The sequence below is a fragment of the Cupressus sempervirens genome, chromosome 1, assembly GCF_028749045.1.
Source record: "Cupressus sempervirens isolate cs-2001-9-10 chromosome 1, ASM2874904v1, whole genome shotgun sequence".
Classification (NCBI taxonomy): domain Eukaryota; kingdom Viridiplantae; phylum Streptophyta; class Pinopsida; order Cupressales; family Cupressaceae; genus Cupressus; species Cupressus sempervirens.
The window spans coordinates 39,211,555-39,228,407 of NC_143118.1; positions in this window are offsets into that span (position 1 = coordinate 39,211,555).

Here is a 16,853-nt window from a genome sequence, read left to right on the forward strand (position 1 = left end):
AAAATTGAGGGTTTGGTAGGGTTTTCTTGGCTGCCTATTGTCCCCAGTTTTAAGACACCTTCCACACTTCATCAAGACTAATCCTCCACAATTTAGAACCTCCTCATACCCCTCTTCAATCCCTTAGAAGGGAAATTCTTCATTCTTCAAGCTTTACTCTTGAGAGCTCTTTCTTTGCTGATAGTCCCTAGTGGAGCATTGTCTAGCTCACCTAGGGCTTGGTCAAAGAATTCTTTGCACTCACTTTCAAGGCCCTTGCTTGAATAATATAATACATTAGGTTCTATAGCCTTGAAATCTAGAAGACCATGGAATTTCCATGGTGGAGACAAGACTTACATCCCTTTCATGATAAACAACTCCAAAACTGGCAATAGATAGGTGTCTTTGAAGAAATTTACAAAACCTTTCAAAACTTGGTCACAAACTATAATTAATGCATGGTGAATATAGAGGCTACAAGTATCTAATTTTTTTTAGTTATTACAAATAATTTTCATATATCTATTGCTTGACCTCATTCAATCCATGTCTCCTAGCTTAAGGCTCCACTTTCATGGCATTAATATCCTCAAAAGTGTATTATGCCAGTACTTTAAGATAATGGGATGCATGTCACATGTTCATCTATGAAAAACTACTTTCCTAAACCTTTTTGTTCTTTAACTTCTTGAATTTTATGCTTTGTCTACTATACAAATCATCTTTCACATCACCAACAAGACAACCATGAACTTCATTATTTTGACATCTTTTGGAATCCCTTTGCTCATTTAGGCCATGAATTTTGGAGTGCCTATTTTCATCCTCTTTAACACTACTATTACCATAATGCTATAACTATCACATTCTCCAAAGGGAAAACCTCACTATTTCAATGTCTTATCCTTAATGCTATGACAATTGCACATCTTTTGATCTTTAGATTTTTTTAGGTTCTTATTCATTAGATCACCATTTTTCATAACAATATAATAATATATTGATATAGTGTAGCCTCAAAATCACCATATATCACTAGTGCACTAACATGTATGCAAAAATATTTGAAAGCCTTTGTTGAATTGTTAGTTCATGCTAGGTGAAACTTGTAAATTTATTCTAATAGAGTTCAACATTAAAAAAATAGGAGTAGATAATAAGTTTCCTCAAACTACCAACCTACCACCACCTAAATGGCATTTGGAGCTCCTCTTCATGGCTTTAGAACTATGATTGTTCCTTTGTGGTTATCGCTTTATGAACTAACTCACAACTTTACAAATCATTGTAGTATTTGATTGTGAGTCATCTTGCATGTACAGAACTAGTTATGTTGTTAAAAGATCCTTGAAACATTTTAATTTATTACTCCTACTACAAATAGTACTAAATGTCTTCTATTCTATTACACATTATTACTAGATTTATTAAGATTGTTGTCTCACTATGTCTTTTTTTTGTCAAATTCGCTATCATATGATCCATTAAATTAGTTCTTATATACCTCTACCATAAAGTTTCTCCATGCTTTTTACCATATGACTATAATCTATGTGATATAGTAGTAAACTAGCTTTTAAGAGGTTTTTCATTATACTCTAATCAATCATTGATCTCAATTGGAAACCTCTATTCCATTTGCACATAACTACTAAATAGGCTTCTCACATGTACTTTTTCACTTTTTTGGACCAAGCACTATTGTTGTGCTTAGTTGAAAGAAAAGTCAGAATGATTTTAAAGATTGTCATGATCATACTTTGCCACTTGACATTCTTTTATTTATTCCATCTACATAGGAAATGATTCCACTTTCTTTAACCCTACCACAAAGCCCTAGAAATGAACATGAATATTAAGTTTAATACCATGTCATTTCTTTCATGGAAATTAGCATTTTGATAAAGATTTAAGAGTTTTTCTACAGATGTTGATAGTTACACTACTACAAAGGTTTAAAAAGTTGTTCGTCACACTCATTATTGTTGCTAATATACTAGTTAGTAATGACATGTCGAGAAAGATTTTTTGTATGGACAGAGGAGGAAAATTTGAATTGGATTGGTCCCAAGATACTATACTAGTGGGTAAGGAAATTGTGACACTCTAACCAAATGGTAAGTCTATGTACAGTCCTTTCATCAGAAGATCCCCAAGCCCAAATTCTATGCACTAGGTGTTAAATTTCTAACTACATTATTTTCAGAGGGGAAGAGGTTGTTGAATCTAAACTTAATAATAAGGATTCCTTATAGGATATCCCGAGTCTCCATCATTGGATGAGATGACATGTCCAGTTGCCATAGTCAAAGATCATTGCCCTATGGTATTTAGTGACCCTTAGGGAAATTTCAGTTTGACATGCCCAAGAAAGTTTGAGCACTCAACAAGATGGGTCAAGCTTGGGGTTAGTGTTTACCTAGCCACTCATAGCTAACTAAATAGACAGTTTGATCCCACAATGAAAGGTAAGAGAGATTTGGCAGTTGGCAACTTTGTACTGGCCAACACTACAAATTTTAGCATCACCCAAGATGGCATCACAAAATCAAAATGGAGTAAGATCTCCAAAAAGTGAGTGAGGTTATTATAGGTCTCTGCAACATGGTCCTATAGGACCTAGAATTGCATCCATAACTTACATAAGCTCTGAGATATGCCCCATCAAAGATTGCTTCCCTATGGCATTTAGTGACCCTTAGGGATGTTTTGGTTTGATATGCCCAAGAATGTTCAAGCACTCAACAATATGGGATGAGCTTGGGGATAGGTTCACCTAGCCACCTAGAGCTAATAGAATAGATAGTTCGATCCCATGATGAAAGGTGAGAGAGATTTGGCAGTTGGAAACTTTGTACTAGCCAACACCTACAAGTTTTAGCATCACCCGAGATGGCATCACAAAATCAAAATGGAGTAAGATCTCCAAAAAGTTAGAGAGGTTATTGTAGGTCTCCAAAACATGGTCCTATAAGACCTAGAATCAAATCCATACCCCACACGAGCTCTGAGATATGCCTCGTCAAAGATTGTTGCCCTATGGCATTTAGTGACCCTTAGAAACATTTTGGTTTAGTGTGCCTGAGAATGTTCAAGTGCTCAATGAGATGGGATGAGCTTGGGGATAGGGTTTACCTAGCCACTTAAAGCTAACAAAATAGATATTTTAATCCCATGATGAAAGGTGAGAGAGAGATTTGGCAATTGGCAACTTTGTACTGGCCAACACTACAAGTTTTAGCATCACCCAAGATGGCATTGCAAAATCAAAATGGAGTAAGATCTCCAAAAAGTGAGAAAGGTTATTGTAGGTATCTGCAACATGATCCTATAAGACCTAGAATCACATCCATGCCTCACACAAGCTCCGAGATATGCCCCATCAAAGATTGCTACCCTATGACATTTAGTGACCCTTAGGGAAGTTTTGGTTTGGCGTACCCGAGAATGTTTGAGTGCTCAACAGGATGGGTTGAGCTTGGCTCTAGGGTTTACCTAGCCACCTAGAGCTAACAAAATATATAGTTTGATCCCACGATGAATAGTGAGGAAGATTTAGAAGTTGGCAACTTTGTACTAGCCAACACTACAAGTTTTAGCATCACTCGAGATGGCATCGCAAAATCAAAATAGTGTAAGATTTCCAAAAAGTGAGAGAGTTTATTGTAGGTCTCTACAAAATGGTCCTATAGGACCTGAAATCACATCCATATCTTGCATGAGCTCTGAGATATGCCCCATCAAATATCGCTACCCTATGGCATTTAGTGACCCTTAGGGACATTTCAGTTCGGCATGCTCAAGAATGTTCGAGTGCTCAATAGGATGGGATGAGCTTGGGGATAGGGTTTACCGGGCCACCTAGAGCTAACAAAATAGATAGTTTGATCCCAAAATGAATGATGAGGGAGATTTGGCAGTTAGCAACTTTGTACTGGCCAACACTACAAGTTTTAGCATCACCCGAGATGGAATTGCAAAATCAAAATGGAGTAAAATTTTTAAAAAGCAAGAGATGTTATTGTAGGTCTCCGCAACACAATCCTATAGGACCTAGAATCGCATCCATATCTTGCATGAGCTCTGAGAAATGCCCTATCAAAGATAATTTCCCTATGGCATTAGTGACCCTTAGGGATGTTTTGGTTTAGTGTGCCTAAGAGCGTTTGAGTGCTCCACAGGATGGGACGAGCTTGGGCTAGGGTTTACCTAGCCACCCAAAACTAACAGAATAGATAGTTTGATCCCACGACCCTTTTTCCACTAAGTTGAAAATTTGAGCAACTTTTACAACTTTCAACAATGCAACTTTGCACAAAAAGTGCAATTTTTACATTTTTCACTTGATTCCACTTCTAGGTCTCCACAAGATGGCGTCGCAAAATCAAAATGGAGTAAGATCTCCAAAAAGTGAGAGAGGTTATTGTAGGTCTCCACAACAAGATCCTATAGGACCTAGAATCACATCCATACCTCACACAAGCTCTAAGATATGCCTCATCAAAGATCGCTACCCTATGACATTTAGTGACCCTTAGGGAAGTTTTGGTCTGGCATGTCGGAGAATGTTCGAGTGCTCAATGGGATGGGTCAAGCTTGGCACTATGGTTTGCTTGGCCACCCAGAGCTAACAGAACAAATAGTTTGATCCCATAATGAATAGTGAGCGAGATTTGGTAGTTGGCAACTTTGTACTGGCCAAGACTACAAGTTTCAGCATCACCCGAGATGGCATCACAAAATCAAAATAGTGTAAATTTCCAAAAAGTGAGAGTTTATTGTAGGTCTCTAAAACATGGTCCTATAGGACCTGAAATTACATCCATATCTTGCATGAGCTCTGAGATATGCCCCATCAAAGATCGCTGCCCTATGGCATTTAGTGACCCTTAGGGACATTTCGGTTTGACATGCTCAAGAATGTTCGAGTGCTCAACAGGATGAGATGAGCTTGGGGATAGGGTTTACCCGGCCACCTAGAGCTAACAAAATAGATAGTTTGATCCCACGATGAACAATGAGGGAGATTTGGCAGTTGGCAACTTTGTACTAGCCAACACTACAAGTTTTAGCATCACTTGAGATGGAATTGCAAAATCAAAATGGAGCAAAATTTTCAAAAAGCAAGAGATGTTATTGTAGGTCTCTGCAACACAATCCTATAGGACCTAGAATCGCATCCATATCTTGCACGAGCTCTAAGATATGCCCTGTCAAAGATCATTGCCCTATGGCATTAGTGACCCTTAGGGATGTTTCAGTTCAGTGTGCCTAAGAGCGTTTGAGTGCTCAACAAGATGGGACAAGCTTGGGCTATGGTTTACCTAGCCACCCAAAACTGACAGAATAGACAGTTTGATCCCACGACCCTTTTTCCACTAAGTTGCAAATTTGAGCAACTTTTACAACTTTCAACAATGCAACTTTGCACAAAAAGTGCAATTTTTACATTTTTCACTTGATTCCACTTCTACAACTTGGAAAAGGTTTAGAAAAACTAAAATAACTTATTTCCAAATGCTTAGCCCTTCACTAATTCCCAAACTCTTTTCATTCACAAATCAACATGCTACAAGAGGTCAAATCCTCCATGGTACTTGACCTAGGGCTTGATTGAAAAGATCACAAAACACATCCTCTAGTCTTGAAACCTTGGTATTCAGTCTTGAAATCCTTCATGGTACAAATGAAACAATGGTATCCAGTAGAAATGTATCCTTACACAGCTTGAATTGCAAATTTAGCCATTGAGTTCTATGTGTATGCCTTGCATACTCGTAAATAATCTTTTCATGAAAAATTTTCATGAACTCATACATTGGAATCTTTTCAATGACTAAATCACATCTTTTACCCTATTTCCCATATTTTAGAGCATATGTCATTGTCTTAAATTTTTTGTAATCTACTATTTCATTTCTAATTGCATGTGTACTATCCATATGTTCACAAGTTGATAAAAGTTGCAAAGAAACACAAAATAAGCATGTACCATCCAAGCATGATGTCTTGTAAAATTGTTGGCTATCCCCTATTTCACATAAAATGTTGGATATGAATTCCCTTGAAGATCTTGGTGGCTAATTCATGTCACAAACTTGCAAAACAAACTCAAAATGCAAAAACACACTTATATGCCTAAAAACATCAAAATGGTTAGAAAATTCAATATGTATCCTACAACAAGAAGTTGTGCATGTGTGATTTATCTTCATATAAAAAGGTTTACCCATCTCAAAAAATATTTGACTTATTTGAATTTGAGGATACATACCAATAAATTTTGCAAAAAATTGTGTCTCCGAGTTGAGTCCAAAAAGTGTTTCGCATGTGGGTCACAATTTTGGCTACCAATCCTCCTTCTTACAACATCTCTCTTATTAGGGAAAAAATGTGTGTTATTTTTTCAAAAAAATTTGACCAATTATTTCAAAGCTTCACTAATTTATTTATCTTTTCACAGTAGTCTACTGCTAAATGTCCATAACTATTTTTTTGTTGGATCTTTCAATCTCTCACGCCTTAGCATGGCTCTCCTTAGAGTACCTCTACCAATTTTTAATTTTTTGCTTGTCTTTCTCATGAGTCAAGCTTTCTTCATTTAGGTACTTACTATTGTTGATGTAAGTACTCATCTTTTGATATTACTATCTTTGGTGCATGATTTAGAACCCACTTTGTCATAAGCACTCATTAGATTCTTTACAATACTTTTTTCATTTGAATCATCCATTGTTCTCAGCCCAAGAATCTTCATGATAGGCCTAAATTTCAAATTATTCATCATTTCAAAAAATAATTGGCATTGACCTATAATATTTAATTCTTCAAAGAATAATCTCCACATACAATTAACTTTTCTTTGACAAGTACGCTTGCTAATCTTGTCAGGTATTCATTTCAAAATGTTAGTATCAATATCAATCAAATATTTTGGTCTTCTAAAAAAAATTTTAAAAGGTGTTATAATCTCTTCCATTCCCTCAACATTTTGAATATCAACATAAGGTTGAGTGTTCTGCATACCTTGAACCAAAGATGATGTGCCTTGGCAATAAGATGCAAAATATGGAATATCAACTACTTGATATGTTGATGTTGTGCCTTCAACATGACATGATAGAGTGTGTAAATCATCAAATCTAAAAATTAGTGTCTCTTCAACATGAGAGGATGAGATGACTCCAACATTGGAAGATGGTGTAGCTTCACAAGTCAATTATCTTCTTGAGTGTAACAGTCTCATTCGTTCTCTTTGCCTTTCCAATTCTTTCTCTTTGTTGCTTTGTATCGATAGTTTTTGATCATATTCAAAAGTCAATTCTTCATTATTTCTTTGCAATTTTCTTTGTTCACGTAGTAGTTTCATTTTATCTCTTTTACTTGCCAAATCTCTTGCCCTACATTTTTTGATTTTTTGGTTTCTTCCTTGGCATGATGATGATTTCTACATGTCAAATTATTCAAACATCTGAATTACTTACAATTTTTAAATTACAAATCATTCAAATACATATAAAAATTACAATTATTTTAATGAATACACAATATATATTAAACAACTTGCCAAATTTCTAACCATTTTCAAATAACAATTCATTCAAACATACAAATTTCAATGAATTCACTATATATTGAACAACATGTCAAATTATAATCAAATTTGTCTCTATATATCAACAAACAATATTTAAAAAGGACTGCACTAACCTTTTCTATAGAAAGAATAGTCAAAAAGCTGATCCAATGATTGAATTTGGTGTTTGCTAGCTTCAAAAAGTCTTCAAATAGTGTTTGCTAACTTCCAATAGCTTGAAACACGTGTTTTTTGTCAAAACAACAGAATGCATAATAGACAAAAAGCATAATATGGATCAAAAGGGACCCAAACTTGCTTTATGACCATTTTTTGGTGATTTCACATAGTGCGTATGCATTATAGTGCGTATGCACTATAAAGTGCATACATACTATGTCAAAACATATCTCTCCCTACCCCACCATCCCCCATCCCCTACTCTCTCTCTCTCCCTACTCACTCTCCCTCTCCCACTGCCTACTCTCTCTCACCCTCTCTCATCTCCCATCCCCTACTCTCTTTGTCTCACACACTCTCATCCTCCCTCTCTCTTGCTAGCTACTCTCTCTATCCCCTCTCCCATCCCCTACTCTCTCTCTCTCTCCCTAATCTCTCTCCCCTCTCCCATCCCCTACTCTCTCTCTCCCTACTCTCTCCACTCTCACATCCCCTACTCTCTCTCTCCCTCTCCCTCTCCCATTGCCTACTCTCTCTCTCCCATCCCCTACTCTCTCTCACCCTCTCTCCTCTCCCATCCCCTAATCTCTCTCTCTCCTCTGCCATCCCCTACTCTCTCTCTCACTCCCATCCCCCTCTCTCTATCCCTCTCCCACCACCTACTCTCTCTCATCTCCTACTCGCTCTCACTCTCATCCCCTACTCTCTCTCGCTCTCCCTCTCCTACTCCCTCTCCCACTGCTTACTCTCTCACTCACTCTCTCACATCCCCTACTCTCTCTCACTCTCTCTCAGGTCTCCCATCCTCAACTCTCTCTCTCTCACTCTCTCTCTTCTCTCACATCCCCTACTCTCTAGATCTATCACACACACTCTCATCCCCCCTCTCTCTCCCCCTCTCCCACTCCCTCTCCCACCACCTACTATCTCTCTCTCACTCTCTCTCCCTCTCTACTTTCTCTCTCCCATCCCCTACTCTCACTCTCTCTCTCCCATACCCCTACTCTCTCACACACTCTCTCCCATCCCCTACTCTTACTCTCTCTCTCCTATCTTATTCTCTCTCTGCCACCCCTACACTCTCTCACTCTCTTCCATCCCCTACTCTCTCTTATACACACTCCCATCCCCCCTCTTTCCCCCTCTCCCACTCCCTCTCCCACCACCTACTCTCTCTCTCTCTCTCTCTTTCTCTCTCTCTCTCTCTCTCTCTCGGGCTACTCTCTCTCTTTCATAGACACACACTCCCATTCCCCCCTCTCTCTCCCTCTCTATTCTCTCTCTCCCATCCCTTATTCTCACTCTCTCTCTCCCATCCCTTATTCTCACTCTCTCTCTCCCATCCCCTACTCCCTCTCACACTCTCTCCCATCCTGTACTCTCTGTCTACCACCCCCTACTCTTTGTCACACTCACACTCTCTCCCATCCCCTACTCTTTCTCTCTCTCTTACACACATTTCCATTCCCCCTCTCTCTACCCCTCTCCCACTGCCTACTCTCTCTCCCCCATCCCCTACTCTCTTTCTCTCTCTCTCCCCTCTCCCATCCCCTACTCTCTCTCTTTCACAGATACACACTCCCACCCCCCCTCTCTCTCTCTCTCCTCTCCCATCCCCTACTCTCTAGATCTCCCACACACACTCCCTTCGCCCCTCTCTCCCTCTCCCTCTCCCACTCCCTCTCCCATTGCCTACTATCTCTCTCTATCACTCTCTCTCTCCCTCTCTACTCTAGTCTCTCTCCCATCCCCTACTCTCTCTCTCTCTCTCTCTCTCTCTCTCTCTCTCTCTCTCTCTTCAATCCCCTACTCTCTCTCACACTCTCTCCCATCCCCTACTCTCACTCCCTCTCTCTCTCCCATCTCGTACTCTCTCTCCCACCCCCTACTCTCTCTCTCTCTTATACACATTCCCATTCCCCTTCTCTCCCTCCCTCTCTCACTCCCTCTCCCACTGCCTACTCTCTCTCCCCCATCCCCTACTCTCTCTCTCTCTCTCTCTCTCTCTCTCTCTCTCTCTCTCTCTCTCTCTCTCTCTCTCTCTCTCCCATCCCCTACTCTCTCTCTCTTTCACACACCCACACACTCCCATCCCCCCTCTCTCTCCTCTCCTATCCCCTACTCTCTAGATCTCTCATACACACTCCCATCCCACCTCTCTCTCTCTCTCCCACTCTCTCCTTCTCTACTCTCTCTCTCCCATCCCCTACTCTCTCTCTCTCTGCCACCCCTACTCTCTCTCACACTCTCACACTCTCTCCCATCCCCTACTCTCTCTTACACACACTCCCATCCCCCTCTCTCTCCCCCTCTCCCTATCCCTCTCCCACCGCCTACTCTCTCTCCCATTCCCTAATCTCTTTCTATATCTCTCTCCCCTCTCCCATCTCCTATTCTCTATCTTTCACACACACACACCCATCCCCCCTCTCTCTCTCTCCTCTCCCATCCCCTACTCTGTCTCTCACTCGCTCTCCCTCTCTAACTCCCTCTCCCACTACCTACTCTCTCTCTCTCTCTCTCTCTCTCTCTCTCTCTCACACACACACACACACACACACTCACACATACTTTCTCTCTCTCACTCTCTCCCATCCCCTAATCTCTCTCTCTCTCTCTCTCTATCTTACAAATATTTCCATCCCCCCTCTCTCTCCCTCTCCCACTACCTACTCTCTCCCTCTCCCATCCCCTACTCTCTCTCTCTCTCCCCCCTCTCCCATTCCCTACTCTCTCTTTCACACACATGCACTCCCATCCTCCTCTCTCTCTCTCTCTCTCACTCTCCCTCTCCCACTCTGTCTCCCACCACCTACTCTCTCTCTCCCCCATCCCCTACTCTCAATCTCTCTCCCATCTTGTACTCTCTCTCTCCCCCATCCCCTACTCTCAATCTCTCTCTCCCATCCTATACTCTCTCTCTCTACCACCCTTACTCTCTCTCACACTTCCTCTCTCTCCCATCCCCTACTCTCTCTCTTACACACATTCCCATTCCCCCCTCTCTCTCACTATCCCACCGCCTATTCTCTCTCCCCCATCCCCTATTATCTCTCTCTCTCTCTCTCTCTCTCTCTCTCCCATCCCCTACTCTCTTTCTTTCACACACCCACACATTCCCATCCCCCCCTCTCTCTCCTCTCCCATCCCTTACTCTGTAGATCTCTCTCACACACACTCCCATCCCCCCCTCTCTCCCTCTCCCACTCCCTCTCCCACTACCCACTATCTCTCTCTCTCTCTCTCACTCTCTCCCTCTCTACTCTCTCTCCCCCATCCCCTACTCTCTCTCCCCTCTCCCATCCCCTACTTTCTCTCTGCCACACCTACTCTCTCTCTCACTCTCTCCCATGCCCTACTCTCTCTCACATACACTCCCATCCTCCTCCTCTCTCTCTCTCCATCTCTCACTCCCTCTCCCATTGCCTACTCTCTCTCTACCATCCCCTACTCTTAATCTCTCTCTCTCTCCCATCTTGTACTCTCTCTGCCACCCCTACTCACTCTCTCACACTTCCTCTCTCTCCCATTTTGTACTCTCTCTTTGTCACCCCTACTCTCTCTCGCACTTCCTCTCTCTCCCATCTCATACTCTCTCTACCACCCCTACTCTCTCTCACTTCATCTCACTCCCATCCCCTACTCTCTCTCTCCCCTCTCCCATCCCCTTCTCTCTCTCTCTCCCCCCCCCCCCTCTCTCTCTCTCTCTCTCTCTCTCTCTCTCTCTCTCACACACACACACACACACCCATCCCCCCTTCTCTCTCTTGCTCTTGCTTTGCCTCTCTTCTTCCCTCTCTATGCACTATTTAGGTCTCAATAGTGCATGTGCACTATAACGCACATGTGCTATTGAGACCCAAATTTAAAAGGCTTTAAATAACACATGCACTCTATAGCATACATGTGTTATAGGGCATACGTGCTATTCAAACCTTTGCATTCTACCAAGCCTAAGGCTTGGTTTTGCCTTGGGGATCCAACCCAAAGGTTTGGAGTCTATAAACTGGTTTAAGATGTGTTTTGTTGCAAACATATAAAAAATGATTGATTTTTTTTGTGTGCTCTCCTTCAAGATTCCTTGTGGTTGAGCATTGATAAGATTAGGTTACATGACATTGTAGGTCTCTGTGCTAGCTATATAACCATATAATTTATTTTTTATTTGAACTATTTCAAGCCTTTCATTTATAATTTTTTTTGAATATATGTCCATTTTTTGTCAAAAACCAACATGTACTAATTGGGCTCTAGATTTTAGCTCGTTCATCAAATTTTGCAACAACTTAGTTTTTTAGCAACTAGACTCCATTCTACAAACTTTGAAAAAATGAAGTTTTGATTTTAGATTAGTTTTCAATCATTTCTAGGGGGAGCACACAAATAGTTCACATTTGTGGGATGTGTCTAGTTAAAAAATTCATTAAAATTTTTTTTTTATAAAATTACCCAAAAAATCTAGGATAAACTACATAGTGTTAAGTAACTTTTGACCAGAGTGATTAAAAAATTTCAAAAAAAAAGTTAAAATTTTTTGGGGGGCACACTTTGTACTATGTTATTTTTTTTGAAATAAACAGTACCACTTTCTATGGCCCCCTTTTTTGAGGACCTAAAACTAAACCATTTTGAAAAAAAAAAATAGTAGTTTAGAAACTAGATTCAAAGGACTACTACTTTTGTTTTTGTCATATCTTAAAATTTTGAGTGTAACTATCTTCAAATTCTTGTTGAAGTTCAGAAATTATTGATTTTAGAAAAAAGGTGTCCACTTATACCCCCCTTTTGGCACCACAACTTGGTGCACTTACCCATTACTCCAACATTTTTTTGATGTATGACCTATCTTACCATAATGATTGCAAGTAGGCCTTTTATTCTTTTGAGCTCCTTGCTGAGATGATTCACCTTCTTCTGTGTATCCTATTCCAGCTTTGCCTTTGCTTATTCAATTGATTCATGCTTGTTGAAGGGATAGTTGTTGAATTTCATTGTTCTTTTCTTCTATCTCTTCTTTGTCTTTCTCTTTTTCTTCCATGACTTCACATAATCTAACTAATTGGATTTCTTGTTCTCTTTTCAGTTTTTTGACTTCTTCTTGAAGATTGAAATTCTTTTCTAATAGATCTTTGATTGTTGCATCAACTTTATCTGAATTTCTTTCTAGACACGTCTTCAAATATTTCTTTAGTATAGAGAAATTGACATTCATTTGTACTGCAAGATCTTTCCTTCTTTTCAATGATTGAGAGAGAGTTGTTTCTTTTCTTTCTTGAGTTGTCCAATGGCCAATTCTAGATCCAACTTTTCATTGTCAATAGCCTTATCTAGTTTGTATACCTCCATTGCCTCTGATCTTTATCTCAAGCCACTAAACTTTTGATGTGAGAACCAAGAATCTCTAATACCAATTATTTGAAATATAAGATAGACAAGGTTATTGAGAGGGGAGGGGTGAATTAGGAACCAATAAAACTTTATCTTACTTCATCAATTAATCTTTCATATAATATTTTGATCTAATTGCATGCATGAGAGAATGCAAGTAATAAAACATTCATAACACTTTGACACAAGATATGGTGACCTAGAAACCTTCCAATTAGAAAGTGAAACTAGGGTGGGGATAATACCCCCAAGCTTTAGTACTACAATATAAAGTTAACCCATTAAGGCTTACAATTTACCACTTCTGATGATCTACCCTATTAGGAGCAATAAGGACTGTGAGGTCCACCTTGTTAAAGGATTTACACACATATAATGAAGTATGCACTTGGTTAAGAGATTTAGCAAAAGACTATTAAGTCTACCCTGTTAAAGGATTTGACTAGTGCACCTGTTAGGATGAACTAGTGGTTGATTTTTGATCTGCAACTCTGATTTGTTGGTTGAGATTTCTTGTATTGCAATGATCACTTGATTGTGATAGATAAATCTCTATTGTCCCTTATATTGCTTGTAGCCTTCTTTAATTTGCACTCTTGCTTCTCATGATTATTCCACATTTGGATATGATACAATACATTGCATATATACTAATCCAAATCACAACTTACTAGAGTCAACTAATACCACTTCCATCATAATTTACAAAGTCAGCCCAAATGTTGTAACTTAGTATCTGAAGACAAACTCGGTGATGTTTTGATACACAACAAACACTATCAATGCTTGATAATCTTTGGGACTCAATTTAACTTGAAGCTCAGTCCATACTAATCACTTCCAAGTAGCTTAAACTCAATTATCACTATGTGACTCGGTGAACATTGAGAAACTTGATAGCTGTTGAATCACTCGATTGGCACTACATAGCTCGATCAACACTAGATTCACGTGTTAAGACAATGATTGTGATAGACGCTATAGAGTTTTGTTAACACTACAGAGCTTGGTTAACACTAAAATCTTCTTTACTTCTTCTAAATATCTCGGTAGCCTCTGCTATGCTCAATTTGCACTACACATAGTCTCCGAAGCTCAATAAACACTGTGTAGCTTGGGAAACACTATAAATTGACTCCTTGGCTCGAGAGTATCTGAAACACTTGGTTAACACTACAAAGTGAATAATAAGCTCGGTAGTAGCTATAGAGCTCAATAGCAATGTAACCATTTTGACTAAGTGTTGAGTCACTAGTAGAGAAATTGACCTTAATGTCAACAGTTTGATCTATGCTACAACTACTCATCCAAATATTTCTTTTTATGTTGGAGTTCTTTCAAGATTTATGCAACAACCTAGACATACTCATTGGTTAGTTTCTAAAAGAATCCTTCGATATCTACAAGGTACTCAACACTATGGGCTAAAATACTCTAGGAAAAAAGAGTTTTCTTTTCTTGGCTATTCTAACTCAAATTATGCAGATGATTCAACATATGAAAAATCTACAATTGACTATTTAATGTATCTTGGGTTTGTTGCAATCTCTTGAAAATCTAAAAAATAATTAATCCCAAATGTCTCTTCTTCTAAAGCTAAATATATGGTAGCCTCTAAAGCAAATCAGGAAATATTATGGCCTAGAAGGATTCTTGAAGACTTGTAGACACCATAGGTTTCATCAACACCACTCTTCATTGATAATCAATCTGCTATCAAAATGGCTAAAAACTCAGTATTTCATGATCATACGAAACACATCAACACAAAGTTTCATTTTATTCAACGTCATGTAAAAAATGAAAGTATATACGTTAAATATTGTCCCACTATAGATCAACAAACATATATTTTAACCAAGGCATTAGAAATTTTAGAGAAGTTTAGAGGAATGCTTGGTTTAATCCCTTTAGATCAAGGGGGGATGTTAATTGTTTCTAAATACTAAATATTAGATAAATTTTTCTTTAATATTGTATTAGGTTTGCTATTAGTTTTCTATCGTGACAATTTTGTATAAATTTCAATAATAAACACTTTGCAAAGGAAATAATAAACACTACAATTTCTAATTATTCCTATTCTCAAATCTTGGGCCAATAAGATAAAGATAATTTTTTTTTTTAAAAATCATTTTGTATGAATTGAGTAAATTTAATTTTGTTGTGTTAAAGTTAAGTTTAAATTGAGTAAAACAAAATAATTAGAATTTTTTTTTTTGTTTTATCAAAATTTGAAATTTATAGAATACAGACACCATCAATAAAATTTAATAAATAACATTAATTTAGATTTATGCAAATCTCGCATAAATTTCGCATTAATTGCTCCCGAAAATTTCACTCTTTTAAGCAATTGCATAATACGATGGTTATGACCACAAAAAATTCTCCCTCCATACAATTTCATTGTCCAAAGTCCACGCGTATTGTTCGGATACAATTATTGCTCCATTTAGGTATATCCGTTAACACCAAACCTGAGACCTAGTCCTAGTTGTCGTCAGAAGTGTCTACGCAGTCGACATAATGGTTGTTTAATAGATATTTATTTATTATTTAATATTAAATTAAAATTACAATTCTATTGTATTATAAGTTTTAAAATATTTATAAATTAGTATACATAGCCATTTCGGTTGTGGTCCTTTGTCGACAGACAAGGAGGGGATTCGACTTATACACGTTTTATTAATGTCTCTCGATATTAATATATAAAGGAAAGTTCCAAAAAGTTTCAAAGTAGAAGTGCACATAAAGGTTTTTGTAAAATTAGAATGCAAAACATACACACTCCAGCCCATGATTTCAATATCTACACTCAAAATCAAAGATGATGTTTGAAGCATCAGATTGCAAAAGTTATAGTCTAATCGTTTCTAAAACAAATAGAAGGAATAGGTGGGATAAATCAAACTGCATGCAACTCTAATAATCGCTGCTGTTATAAATAGAAGATGCAAATTATATGAATCTTTTTTCTGAGCATGCATGATTTTTTTTTATAAGCATAATTGTGTTTAAATTTAGTATGAGTCGTAGTTTAATAAATAAATATTGACATGTAGTTTCTATTGTGCATGCCTCCGATAAAGTAATTCCATTTTAAAGGGAAGTTATCCCCGCGGATGTTCATGCACGGAGGGAAGTGAAAATTTAGCACATTTCATTAACGAGCGATCTTTGGATCATCGATTTTGGGTGGGAAATTAGAAGCAGCTGCTTCTGAACTTGGATTTCCAGATATTCATTCTTCAAGAGCGGGTGGTGTTGAAGAGCAATTATATATTTTCTCCTCCAGGTATGTAACCAAAGGCTCTGTCATTGCCATGTTGCTTTCTACAATCAATCTATCATTTATTGTTTTAGAAAAAAATTCCTTCAAACATAAATTTTCCATTTGTGTGAGAATAATGGATAAATCTGCACAAACAGAATAATTCTTCCTCACCTAATTTTCTTAGGTACGATGGAACCAATTTTCCTCCTAGCTTCTTTGTTATGTAGGTTGAGTTCTTTAGATGTAAATAGGCTATGGTACAAGTCTGAAAATCCTCCCAAAATATCATCTTGATCAAGGATGTTGACTCCATTTTATGAGATACAGTTAAACACATCTCTTTCTTCCTTACTTTTTAATATGTGCAAGAGAAGTTTGGATCCTTTATCTCCACGACTGAGCGAAGTGAGTCTGCATCTTACTGTGGACCTTTGGATTTTATATATA